Source organism: Cupressus sempervirens, chromosome 10 (genome assembly GCF_028749045.1).
Source record: "Cupressus sempervirens isolate cs-2001-9-10 chromosome 10, ASM2874904v1, whole genome shotgun sequence".
Lineage (NCBI taxonomy): Eukaryota > Viridiplantae > Streptophyta > Pinopsida > Cupressales > Cupressaceae > Cupressus > Cupressus sempervirens.
Genome location: NC_143127.1, coordinates 262,933,196 through 262,948,150, shown reverse-complemented (window position 1 = coordinate 262,948,150; position 14,955 = coordinate 262,933,196).

Here is a 14,955-nt window from a genome sequence, read left to right as displayed (position 1 = left end):
TAGATCTTTCAAATACTTAGTCTGAGAAATAAAGATTCCTTCTTTATCCTACACAATCTATAATCCTAGGAAGTATTTCATTTCCCCTGTCATGCTCATTCAAATTCCTTATTTATTTCTTCTCACTTTCATTATCATCTCCTCGAAATATGACATCATCAACAAATATTACCAAAATCATCAATCCATCATCTCTTTCTTTCTAGTATAGATTATTGTCTACCATACCTTTGCTAAATCCAAGTTTTTTCAAATGCTTCTCCAACCTTGAATACCAAGTTTCAAGTTCTTGTTTTAAGCCATAAAATGATTTCTTTAATTTGCATACAATATCCTTGTCATTTGTTAAATGAAAACCTTCACATTTTTCTATGTATACCTTTTCTTCAACTTCTCCATTCAAAAATATCAACTTGATATCCATCTGATACAGTTTGAATTTCCTATGTGCTTCATAGGCTAAGAATAACCTTACTACTTCAATTCTTTTCATAGAAGCATAGGTTTATTCATAGTCTATTAATTCTTGTTGGGATTAACTTTAACAAACCAATCTTGCTTTTTTCCTTACAACTTCACCTCGTTTAGTCATCTTGTTCCTGAATACCCATTTTGTTCCTATCACATTCTTGTTTGTTGGTCTAGGGACCAATTCCCATGTTTCATTATTCACTATCTGATCCAATTCTTCTTTCATAGCTTACTTTCAATAGTCATCTTTGCATGTTTCATATGCATTCTTTAGTTCTACTTGATATATCAAACATAGTTATTCATTGATTCTGCTTCTTTTCATCACACCTTTATCTTTGGTGCCGATGATCTAGTCTAGTGGATGGTTCTTTGTCATATTCTTACTAGAAGTAGGAGTTTTTATCTCAACTCTTAGCTCACTTCTAGGTTCCAAACTTTGTTCCTACCTTTTCTCACCTTCATTCTACAAATTATTGTTAGTCTCAAAGAATACTTCATCATTCCTTGGTTTAGTAACAACAACATTCTCATTATTAAAATTGTAGTCAACTATTCTTTCTTGTATCCTAAATTTCTCACCAACTCTTACACTCACGCTTTCAACAATAGTCCTAGTTCTTAGATTATAACATCTATAAGCTCTTATTTTCAATGAATAACCAAGAAACATACCTTCATAACTTCTAGCATCAAATTTACCAACATCATCACCTATTTTGATATAACATTTTTTGCCAAAAATTTTGAAATACTTAACTGTAGGTGAGTGACCAAACCATATTTCATAAGGGGTCTTATTTGTGTCTTTCCTAACCTACACTCTGTTTATTGTGTAAACTAATGTATTCACAACTTCTCTCCAAAAAATCTTGGATACATCATTCTTAGCTAACATAGCTATTTTTGCTTCTATTACTGACCTATTTCTTCTTTCTATGATGCCATTTTGTTCAGGGGTTCTAGGAGCTCAAAGTTGTCTTTTTATTCCATTAGCTTCACAAAAGATGTTAAAATAATTTGAAGTAAACTCTCCTCCTCTATCTAATCCTAAACATTTAATCTTCATACTTTATTTATTCTCAACTCTATTCTTGAATATCTTGAACTTGTTAAATGCCTTAAATTTTTCTTTAAGAAATGCAACCCATGTCATTCTAGAAAAGTCATTAACAATAATCATGAAGTACCTTTCACCATAGGATCCTTTAGTATTTTTAGGACCACAAATATCTATGTGTACAATCTCTAACTTTTCTATAGTGGTAAACTTCTTGCTAGGAAAGAAGCTTTGTTATGGTTTGCTAATACACACTCCTTGCAAATTGTGTTAGTAGGCTTTATAGTCTTAGGAGAATCTCTGACTACAAATATATTGCTAGTTTTAACAATTTTTTCAACATTTATATAACAAAATATTTTATGCCATAACCAATTGTCATCTACCTTTGCAACCAAACATTTCATTTGAGGATTTAACTAAAATACATTACCTCTAGATCTAGTTCTTGTTCCAATTACCTTTCCATTTTTATGTCTGATCATGCATGTTTTTTCTGTGAATTGCAACTAATAAACTTTATCCACTAATTTCCCAACACTCAAAATATTGTGCTTCAAACCATCAAAAAAATATACATCCTCAGTTTTATTCTTACCATCAAGAGTTATAGATCAAATACCTTTAAAATGGCAAGCTACATTATTTTCAACTTTGACAATGCCTCCATCATAACTTTTGAAGTCAAAAAACTTGTTCATATCACCAGACATATGATGTGAACAACCAATATTAATTATCAAATTAGATTTCTTTTCCACCTATGATATCAAAGCCATTTTCTCTAGACTTTCTTCTTTAATAGCTACTAACATGTATTGCTTGTTCATAAGATTCATCTTCTTCATTGGCATACAAACAATCTCTATCTCTTCTATGTTTGAACTTTCCTTTATACTTTTTCTCTCTTTTAAGACACATAGATGCATAATGACCAAACTCATTACAAGTCCAACATTTAGTGATTTTCTTACCATCTTTTTATCTTCTTACAAGAAGAGTTTCTCCTTCTTCTATCTTTTTGTCCTCATTAGATCTTCTACTACTAGCAAAATCTCCTCTACCACTTGTGCTCCTTGATAGATTAAGTCAAATGTTTAGGGAACTGAAAGTTATCTCTATTCTAGATAATTATCTAGACTATCTAAGCTCATTCTCAACTACTTCAAGTCTCCCAAGTAATGTTTCCTTGGTAAAATCTTTGGTACAAGAGATCAACAACTATATCATTTGAACTGCCTACTTAAATGGTGGTGTTATACTCTTCAATATCTTCCAGATCACCTCATCATCTTCCTTGGTCCCTCCTTGAGATTTGATACCCATAGTAATTTATGATATTCTACCTACATATGTTCTTATAGATTAATCTTCCATACATTTTAGCATCTTGAAATGCACAAATCTAGCTTTGTAGCCTCATTTTCTTAGAATGTACATCACCTTCAAAACTATTTTACAAAGCTTTCTAGATCTTATGAGAAGTATAAAGTTTTTTTGTCTTATTGTACTCTATTTCAAGAAGTGTAGACAATAGTACTTCTCTAGCTCTCATGTTGCACATGAAAAGTTCTCTCTCATCATTGGTACAAGTTTCTAGTGCACTTTCAGCAAAATTGTCTTTTTAGATTTTTTCAAGATCTAATATCCTGGACCCATACACAATAGATGTGACTTCATCTTTTCCTTCCAGCTATCACAATTTGTTCCATCAAAATTTGGACTATCCTTTCTAAATATGTTAGCCTTAGATCTCCCAAAGTTGTTAAACTTTATCTTCAAGGACCTACTACTTTGATACCAATTGTTAGAAATAATAGTCCACCAAGATAACTGAGAGAGGAAGGTGGGGGAGGTGAATCAGTTATCCATTTAAAAAATTTATCAACCTTAATTAATCTTAACCATTCAATCAAAGTAAACAACAAGCATAAAAAAATGTACATACACAATTTTGCTAGGTTTATTAAATAGGGAAACCCTTGATCAAAGGGAAAACCATGGTGGGAATGATGCCCACAAAGATATACTTATATATATATATATATATATATATATATTCCTTGTTAGAGGATGGTCCTTGTTAGGAGTCTATAAAAACATTCAATACATAAGAGTTCCTGTTAGGAGATTCCAACTTTGTTAGGAGTTGTAGAAGTTAGAAGGGCCCAATGTCAAACAACTTCTAGGGCAAGACCATTGAACTTCATTATCCAATGATCTCTCAACTATTCCTTGCTGAATAATTGTTTGTATTATGTTTCATCCTCTTTCCTCTCTCCTATCAACTAGACCAATCACTATTAAACCTTGTATACCAAGACACAAACCTTGGATCCAAATATCAAACCTCAGATCTCAAAATAAGTCCTCGGCATTGAAGTTTTCTCCAACGTCACTCTACTCTGCTTATCCTCACATATCACCTTATTTCTCTTCTATTCTACTCTTTGTGCTTCATGCCATCATTCATACATAATAAAGGAAAATGGCCTTCCTTTATACCAAATCCATAAAACAATTCCATGAGTCAGCTATTACATCTTCTCAACTAATTATTATAGGACCTCATTAAGAACACGTTATACTTAGTAATAACATCAATCTATCCCCTTGTAACTTGAATAAATTTCCATATGTGTAATATTATAATGAGTGATCTTAGCCACATCATCTCCAACATGTCTTCTACATGCCTTTACCTTGCTTCTTAGAATAAAAACTTTGCTAATAGATATAATAAGTTTACCAAAACATGCTTCTGTAAACTCTATCTCAAAATAGTCTGAACTAAAACTTGCATAGCTTCTTCTAGACTTTAATATCTTTTACACCCAAGGTTAGCTACATATGCTACACGCTTAGTAGTATCTCCCATTAACCTCACTAGTGAAAATACTCAATGATCTAATATCTTTTGCACCTGAGGTTAGCTACATATGCTACACACTTATTAGTATCTCCCATCAACCTCACTAGTGAAAATACTCAATGATATATCCATACCAACTTGATCTTCACTGCTATTCTTCTATCAGATACCACACAAAAATGCTATGTTGACATTAGTGACAAAAACTTTCATGAATGTAACATATCATCAATAATGATCTAATCATGTTTCTACCATACTCCCCCATAGGAATATCATCAGCATTCATGCTTCCAACACACCTACCTAGGTCTTGTTGGGCCTGAAGAGAAGGAGAGTAAATAAGCTTATAGTTAGCGTCAATGTCTAAATAGGTGCATTGAACATGTGAATTAGCCACCCCTAGGTGTATGCGTTCTTATCACTGGGTTATTTAAAAACTATTAATTCAGGAGTCAGCACATCTCTTTTGTTCTCTCTATTATACACCAAAGTCTATTTGTGTTTAGTGTATTTTTTTTCATAATTAGGCTAGAAATTGGTGGATTTAGTAGCTAGGAGATAGAAAATCCAAGTATTGTCAAAACATTAGCTAGTATTTTAATCTGAGAATTTCCTATTTTTCCATCTCTTCCTTTCCTCCTGCTATCACAATTGGTTATGCATTCTTCCATTTCTTGCATTTAGGTCAAAATAGATTGCATGTTGTGATTTAGCCCCCCTTTTAATTTTCAAAGTTTCTTAAAGTGTTAAGAAACTTGGTATTTACCTCTTCTTCTCTTTGGTTGAGAGCATACCCCAAAAACCCAAAAAACAAAATTCATTGCATATCTTGCATTCAAAAGGGAGTTGTACCTTTCTATTCAAGGGTCCTTGAAAGATTACTACATTGACCCATTCTTTTGTTAAATTATTTGTTCTCCATAATCCATTGGGAAGTTTAAGAGTCATGGTATAAACCAAAAAGATAAGGAGAAAAACTATTTTCCAACAGTTTTTGGTGACTCTACTGGGGATTGAACTCATACAACCTAAGTTTTATTAGTATGTATAGGGCTTTACTAAGACACTTAGATATTATCTCTATGGAACCCAATCAGTTGAGTCATGCATAACAACTTATAATAAGAAATAGTGTTGCCTCAAGAATGACAAATCTTCATAGTGAAATCTAATCTTGGCTTCTACAATGAACAAGAAGACATAATAAATCAATTGAATACCCTTTCTTGGAAAATTCAAAATTCCCTTGACTAATATAGAAGAGTAAGCATTTCCCCCAAAAGAGAAGAGGCCAATGTTGAATATTGGGAGGGAGTTTTATGGGAAAGAAGATTACAAGAAGTGTACCCATTGTGAACTAAGATAGTTCACCCTGGATCCTAATTATACATGTACAGCTCATGGTAAAGGGAAAGTTGACCTTGTATTCAAAGAATCATAGAAAGTTTCATTCCCTATATTGGTAGATCCTATAGGAAGAGGGAGAATGCACTCTCAAGATGCTCTTTTTTTACCACCTCACCCTATATCTTGGATACACATCCATTCATCTTTTCCTCCTATTTTTTGCACTTAAATCCCATCATTGTGTAGCAACCTCACTTTTTATTGAGTAGTTACCCCTACTATAGTCACTTTTTAGGCCATACAAGTAATTTTTCCTACCTCAATGGATATTCCCTAGGGTAATGCTATTGGCCCTCTACAACTTGCTACCAATAATGACCTCCCTAGAGCTTCTCAAAAGAATTTTCCCAAATTCAACGGTGATGGGAAGGTCTCTATAGATGAGGAAATTTTGGATTTCTTCATTGCATGCAGTGTCATTTGTCCTCAGCAGGAAGATGTAGCAATGAGGATGTTTTTGAAAACCTTAGTTGAGAATGTAGCTAACCAGTTTCAACACCTTCTACTAGGATGTATCATGACCTGGGATGACATGCAAAACCAATTTGAAGCACACTACAAGAATAAAAAAGATGAACATACTCTATTGACTCAACCTACCCACATAAAGAAGGAAGCTAGTGTTCATATGAGAGACTTCATTACAAAGTGTAATAAGTTGGTCAATAGGATCCCTGCTACAAGAAAACCTACTATAGATGACCAAATAATGTTATTCATCATATCCATGCCCTTAGACATAAGTTTTCAAATTAGGCATATGCATGTGGCTAAACTGCTAGTTACTTAGACCCTAGAAATTAAATTAGAGGGTGATCTAATAGTAGCCAGGAAATGGAAAAGAGAAACTCAAAGTGGAGCCTCAACAAGCTCTACCACTAGCATAACCAAAAATACTAAAGTAATACTCTAGAATCTCTCTAATGAAATGTTTGCCATGAAGAGACAAATGGGGAAACCTATTTCTTTACTCCAACAGCCATATCAAGACATTTCCTAAAGGCCACATGAAGGAAGACTATTGTAATTATTGTCTGCTCAGCAAAAACTTGTTATTCAGGCACCTCCCAAAAAGAAAAATATGTGCATATTCCACCTAAGATTAGATCACGATGATGATTCCTTCCCATAAATGAGCAGGTATAAACAACTCACTAGTAGTAATGAGCTAATTATCGAGTACCCCAAAAGTGAAGATGATTTTTCTCCCCATGGTGACTCTAGAACATTTATTTTGGAGTATGATTAGAGGTTGGAGTTGATTTCTTTTCCACCTTAGGCAAAATTTAGATGACCATGGCTACAAGAAGTCAAAGAGAGAGAATATAGTGAACTCTATGCCTACCCAAAACATAGGCACTAGCCCTTTACAAGCTACAACTAGAGTATCCACTTCATCATCCTAGAGGAAAGAGTAGTTAAGGTTTCATCCAATCAATAATTGTCACTCCTCATTTGACATAATAAAATATTGTAAGGATGTTCATAGTTAGGTGTCTTTCCTTGACTATCTCAAAACTCATCTTGCTAAATTACAAAAGCTAGTAGATTATTGTAAAGGTGATGCTAATGCTAAAACTCAACCTAATGTCAACTCTACCATTACAAATGACCAACCTCAGTTGGATAGTGACCCACTATTTGATGAAGAGCTTGTCTTACCTATGCTCTTCAAAAAAGAAGCATTAGTATTGGTTGCCTCCACTTGTTAGAGGTCGAATCCATTCTATGTTTCATTATATGTAAATGGCCATAAGCTTAGTAACTACATAATTGATTCTAAAGCTTCTGATAACATCATTCTCTCTTATGTCATGCATGCCCTTGGCTTGACCCTTACTAAGACTTTTAGATGTTTCTATTCCATGGATGCAAATTTGGTCCCTCTATTAGGTCAAGTGAAGGGCACATATAGCATTTGCCACTAACTCTACAAAGATAATGAAGCTAATCATCATGGTAGTAGATATTTCAACCACCCATGGTATTCTTTTGAGTAGAAGCTTTTGTAGGGACATGGGAGGGGAAATCAAGATGGATTAATCTCATGCCATAATTCCCATGGGTAACTAGAAAATAAGGTTTGAACCTGAGGAAAAGGCCAAATTCATGGTCCTAAAGTATGATGACTCTAAGGCATAAATCCTATATTAAGAAATGGAGTTTGGAAATTATATGATGTTCTCTTACTTCAATTGTTTTGACGAACACCCAGAGCCTCCTAGTGACCCAGAGATTTGGACCCTAAAGTTTGATGACAATTGCACTACCACTAGGTCTAGAGTTGGTGTAGTGCTTGTATCCCTAGATGGAGATGTAACTCATCTTGGATACATATTGTAATTTAAAAACACCAATAAAATAGTAGCCTATGAAGCCTTTTTATTAGGTATCACTACTGTAAAGGAGAGAGGAGTGATTCTTAAGAGCTCAAGGAGATAAAAAGCTTATAGTAAAACAAGTTCAAGCTTAGTACACTATAAAGAATACAAGGCTCAAGAATTATAGAAATAGGGTCTAGGATGAGATTGAGCATCTAGTTGCCTTCTCAATACAAGTTGTTCCAAGGGAGTAGAATGCAAGGGCTGACTTGTTAGCCACATTATCCTCACTTCTACTCCCACATTGTCATCTCATAGCTAATCAATACAAATTTGAAGTCTTACTTAGGCCCAAAATTCTTGACAATGTTGAGATGTGGCAAGTGTTCAATGATGATAAGAAAATCTAGTGTTTCCTAGAAAGGTCTAAACCTTTTAGTGATTAGTATTTCAAAGGAAGAAAAAATGCCTACAAATATTTCTCCCGTGAGACCAAGAAAGAGTTAGAGCTTGAAGATGAACAACTCAAAGGTAATAAGATCCCTTGACATCTTATTTTCCTTAAGAAACTATTTGATAGGCATGCTTCCTTTATTAGAAGGGAAAGGGGAAGAAAAGGTGGAACTTCTAGAGAACATGAAGGAATGAACATTAGCACTAAATATAAACCCAATATTGTTAATATCAATAGAAGCTTCTTGAAGTTAGAAAGGGAAAAAGAAAAGGTATTTTTATCAAAATACCAAGATGTATTATATTGGGGATATGAAGATCTAAAGACCTTTAGGAATGGTGAATTCAACAACAAAATTCCTACCAAGCCTGAAGCCACCCCCTTTAGGAAAAAGTAGCATAACTACAACCCTATGGTCTCAGATGCCATCTTTAGGGAAGTTCACAAGATGTTAGAGGCAAGAATTATCTACCCCATACATCACTCAACATGGATAGATAATATTATACCTATCCAGAAAAAGAAGGGGAGATTATAATTTGTGTGGATTTTAGGAATTTGAATCAAACATCTCTAAAAAACAACTATGCCTCGCCCAATATGGATCATTTACTACAAATAGTGGTTGACTCTAGAATGATGTCTATGTTAGATTGATTTTTGAGTTTCAACTAAATTAAGGTAAACACAAAAGATCAATTCAAGACAATGTTCACCACCCCTTGGAGAATGTTCACATATAATAAGATACATTTTGGGCTCATCAATGCTAGAGCCACCTTTCAAAGGGCTATGAATTCATTCTTTGTTGATTTCAAGGATAAAAGCATTGTCATATACTTGGATAATCAAATTATTTTCTCCAAGAAAAGAGAAAAAAATCTAAAGAACTTGAAGAAAGTGGATAAGATGTAGGGAGCATGGGATTTCACTCAATCCCAAGAAATTAGTCTTTTGTGTTACAAAAGAAAAAATGCTAGGTCTTATAGTCTCCCAGGAAGGCACCAAGATTGACCCAAAACATGTTAGAGCCATCCAGTAGCTAATTTGACAAGAAGAAAATCTAGAATTATATCACTCTTTGGATAGGTGAACTTTCTAAGATTTTTTGTCCTTGATTTCTTTGAAATCACCAAATACATAGATGATATGATGAAAGGAAGTCAAAGCTTCAAATGCAATGATTCTAGAAGAAAGGCTTTTAATCAAATTAAATATGTCATAGCCAAAGCACCCATGTTGGTATATCAGAATTACATTAAGGAGTTCATACTATATTGCTACACCTTAGCCCATACACTATTTATGATACTCATGCAAGAAAACAAGGTATCCAAGCACTAGTTGCTTTCATGAGTATTCCCCTTAAAGAGAATGAGTTGAGATACTCTCAAATGGAAAAGCACACTTATGCAGTGCTAAGAGCACTCAAAATGTTTAGGCTATATGTATTACACTCTCACTTTGTTGTGTTTGTACTTGATTTAGCCATCAAAAGCATATTGACCCAACAAGAGATATGTTACAACACTAGAGGTGCATGGATAGAAAAAAATCCAAGAGTGTGACATTGGCCTAAAGCCAACAAAGTTGGTGTGAGGAAATGGCTTATGTAGGATAATTTTAGAAAATTAGGTTTTAAGACAAGAAGATGAATCTTCAAGGGCACTAATGGTCAGTCTCCAAGATCCTTGGTTCTCAAGCATTGCCTATTTTCTAATTTACGAGGATTTCCCTGATGGACTAACATAAAATCATAAAAGAGTCCTCAGAATTAAATCACAAAGGTATGTCATATATGATGGCCAACTATATAAGAGAGAAATAGATGGAACCTTCTTGAGATGTGTGGATAAACCCCAACAAGAAAGGTTTCTTTATAGTTTTCAGAGTGAGGCCTGTGGCGGTCATTTTTCATCAACAATTATAAACTAAAAAATATTGAGGCAATGCTAATACTGACTTGGCATGCTTGAGGATGCTTATAAGTGGGTGGCCAAGTGTGACAAGTGTAGGATGTTCTCCATCAAGCCTCAATTAGTTACTCTGCCTCTAAAGCTAGTTTTTATAGAAGGCATCTTTCAACAATGGGGAATTGACTTCATCAAAATAATAAATCTTCCTTCTTTTGTTGATCATTAATATATCATTACCACTATGGACTACTTCACCAAATGGGTGTAAGACAACCCTACCAATAAAACTACTTTTGAAGTCATTTGTGAGTTCATCAAAGAGAACATGTTGGTAAGGTTTGGCATGCCATTAAAGCTTTTCATGGATAAAGCTTCATACTATTCTTCTATGGAGATTACAAAATTCTACAATGACAATAGCATACACCTTAGTTATTCATCAAATTACTTCCCTCAAGGAAATGTTCAAGTAGAATCAAGCAATAAGAACTTGATCAATATCATGAAGAAATTGGTTCCTAAAAACCAAAAGAATTGGTAAAAAATATTGCATGAAGCACTTTGGGCAGATAGAGTAACATCCAAGAAGGCAATAAAGATTTCCCCATTTGAGCTAGTATATGGAGTTGAGGCTAGCCTTCCTCTCTTGTTAGAGCTATCCATTTGTAAACTACAGCAAGTGATTAAGGATCCAATATTCCAAAATGGTGTGGAAAAGTGCATCATGTACCTAACTAAGCTAGAGGAAGAGTGTGAAAGGTTGGTTGATCCCAATACAAAGCATCAAAAGTGTGTGAAGAAATTCTTTGATAAAAAGGCCAGACCAAGGAAATTCATGGAGAGTGATTTGGTCCTATTGTGGGATAGGAGATGTGAACCCAAAGGTATGCATCACAAGTTTGACTCCTTTTAGAAGGGCCCTTTCAATATTATGCAATTTATCCCTTGAGACCTTTCCAGATGGAGTCTCATGAGACCATGCCATGCTAAAAAGTTATCCCTATTAAGCCTCAAAATTTTCCTCTTGTAATACATCTTGATCTTTAGCTTAGATCCTTGAAATCCTTCTTGCAAGCACCAAAAGCTCTGATAATTTTTTTTGAAAATATAGATGGAGTAATTGAGAGGGGGGTGAATCAACTACCACAAAAAAAAAATCCATAGATCCCTTAAATGTCTTATAAACTTAGATACTAATGTCATTCAGTAGCCATATAGAAAAATTATGTAACTCGATAGATGTATGTTAACTTATTTAGCATTCACAAAGATTTAACATACATGCATAAAAGAAATAACATTAACATAAGAGACACCAGATTTAACGTGGAAACCCAATATAGGAAAAACCACCAAGTAACTAGCTACTGATTTTCACTCTTCTAAAGTGAGCCCTATTAGGAGCCAACCCTGTTAAAGGTTACAAAAACACACTGTTAGGTGTGATCTTGTTAAAGGATTTAATCACCCTACTAGGAGTGGCCTTGCTATAGGACTTAAGAAAAATTCAATATAACTATCCACCTTGTTAGAGGATTTACAAAACTGGTTGTTAAACCAACTCTGTTAAGAGATTTAAGAATCACTACTACAATGATGAAAAGTAACAATGAAGTGACCTGAATGAGATGCAACTGAACTTTGCTATTATAGATCTCTGTTCTGCCTCACTAGATCATTTTTGATCAAATACACCTTTCCTACTCCTCAAGGATATCTAATCCCTCTTCAAAATTTTCTCACACCTTCCTCAATATACTTACATGCTTGCTCATTCAATCATCCATTCATCATCATTCTTTAGAATTCACAACTTGACATTTTATTTATACCATACAAATTTTCAAGTCGGCTCATTAACAAGTTATAATTACCAATAATCATTACATCAGTTGGCTACATTCATTACATGAAACAATTATACTTTATTTCTCAAAACAATGAAATTCTGCATTGGTCGCCCTGCTCAATAAACACTATGAATTCTGCAAAATCCTTTGGAGATAGAGTAAACTCGATAAACAGTAACTTTCCTTTGCTAACCTTCCAATCTTGATAGAAACTAACTTCTATCATAGAAACCTTCAACGCCTGAGTGAGCTCAGTAGAAACTATTTCCATAGAGTATATTCAGGAACACTCAGTAGACTCTATAATTCACTTTGCTAACCAATTGATCTCAGTAAACTCCATCTAATAATTGATATTACATTTATGTAACATCAAAGACAACACAAAATTGAACAATTGTATCCAAAAATCTCCCTCTTGGGCATTGATGGTAACACAACATGTCATAGCAGAATGAAATTTGAGAACAATTCTTTTTCTGAAAGAATATTTCTCCCTCTTAGATTTTATGCCACAAACTTCTCAAATACAGTAATCTCCCTCTAAACTCTTCACAAACAAATTTAAATTTTAGAAAGATATGATATTATACTCTCCCTCTTTGACAACATATGTCAAAGACAACAAATACCAAATGAGTAGCAATGTACCTCAAGTACTAATTCATATGCAATGTTCCCTTGATTATGTTGCATCAAGTGATAGATCTTCAACTTGGTTCCTATTGATGCATCACTAAAACTTTGTTTTAGTGAGCTTCAAATAGGTGAATGACCCCTAACTTACCTCTTAGATAAAAGAATGCATCCTTCGGTAATGGTTTGGTGAATATGCCAGCAATTTGTTCCTTTGTATGGACATATTTCAATTTGATCTCCTTATCCTATACCAATTCTCTGACAAAGTGATACGTTATTGCAATGTGCTTGATTTTTTTATGCATCACTGGATTCTTTGATATGTTAATTGCACTTGTATTATCATAGAACATAACAATAGGTTCTTTGATCTCTACCTTCATTCCTTCCAATAATTGTTTGACAATATTAGAAGAATTCACTGTTGTTGCTCTATACACTAATCTAATATGCTAAAAACACTAATTTAATGAAAACAAAAGCATTTACACATTAAACTACCATAACATATAAGAGAGACTAAAGAGAAACCCCTAATTGAAAATGTGATCCATTGAAAGACTCTCCCAATAGGAATGGCTCTTTGTTGATTCACTATGTCTAGTTAAGGTTTGTGCCTTAGGGATGTATGCTCAAGATTGGTGCTCTATGCTTCAATGGAGATGGATAATGGAAAATTGGTAGCCTTGTGAGATCTCAATTTGGGTTTATGAGGGTATGGTTGATGGATTTGTTTCTCAAACTAGCATAATAACTTTACTAAATGGATTGTGTTGAAATAGCTTGGGAGGGGATCCAATTTATAGGCTAAGAGCTTGAGGGTTTGAGGGCTAAGATGCAAGGATGGGGAAAAGCTTATAGAGGGCTCAGATTGCATGAGAGGAGAGCACATGGATTGTGCTTCCTTACAGCCAATCAGGGAGTGACACATGTCACAGGGTCATTGGTTAGAGAAAGAGGGTTGAGGGGTCAAAAAAGGAGGCTCAAAGCCTTAAAGACCCTCATAATGGCTTGCAAGAGCAATGAATGGGCTTGTAAGAGTCTTTATGGCTTTGTAAGAGCATTCATGGTTGGGTGGTTGGGATATTTTGGAGGGAGTTGAGATTGTTGCCTTTGCTTGGTTTAGGAAAGTCTTAAGCTTGCTTAGGGAATTTGACAAGGTTAGGGGGTGGGATTAGGCTTGGGTTAGGATTAGATTAGGGATGAAAAAGCATTTAATGAGGGTGGGTGAGTTAGTAACTAAGCTTGGTTAGTATGGGCGGATGGGGTGGATTAGGCTAAATGGAGGATTAGCTAAGAGTCTAGAACTTCCTAGGATGAGTATAAATAAAGTTTATTTATCTCAAAGGCTTAGGTTGAGGAGATATTCATTAAAATATTTTTAATAAACATGAGGATTAATATTTTACCTTAATTAAATATTTTGAGTTGGGATTAAGGGTAGAAAATGATGGGATTAGCCTTTAATCAAAATTAAAGAAGGATTAGAAGATTTTGGAAGAGGTTAGTGATCTTAAGGAAATTGGCCAAGTTTTGGGCAAAAAATAAATAAAATATTTATTTTGGGATTTTTGGTCAATTTATTAATTAAATAATTAATAAATAAGGAAATAAAATTTAAATAAGATTTAAACATTTTTGGGAGGGATTCCTTAATTAAATATTTTTAATTAAGACAAGGGGATCTAATGGCATAAAAATTAATTAATTAATTAATTAATTAATGATGATGTCATCAAGGACTTTTCAGAAAATAAAAATAATTATTTTCTAAGGGATTTTAGGTGTCTACATTTTGCCCCTTTTTGATGTGATGCCGCAAGTGGCATGGCATCAAAGATAAGAAAATAAGATGCCCAAGGCTAGAGCAAAAGAGGAAGGAATGGACTACAAGATGCCCCCTCAAGAAGGCGGTGAGAAGAAAAAGTGAGGCTCAACAGCTTCTTGAAAAAATCAAGAATC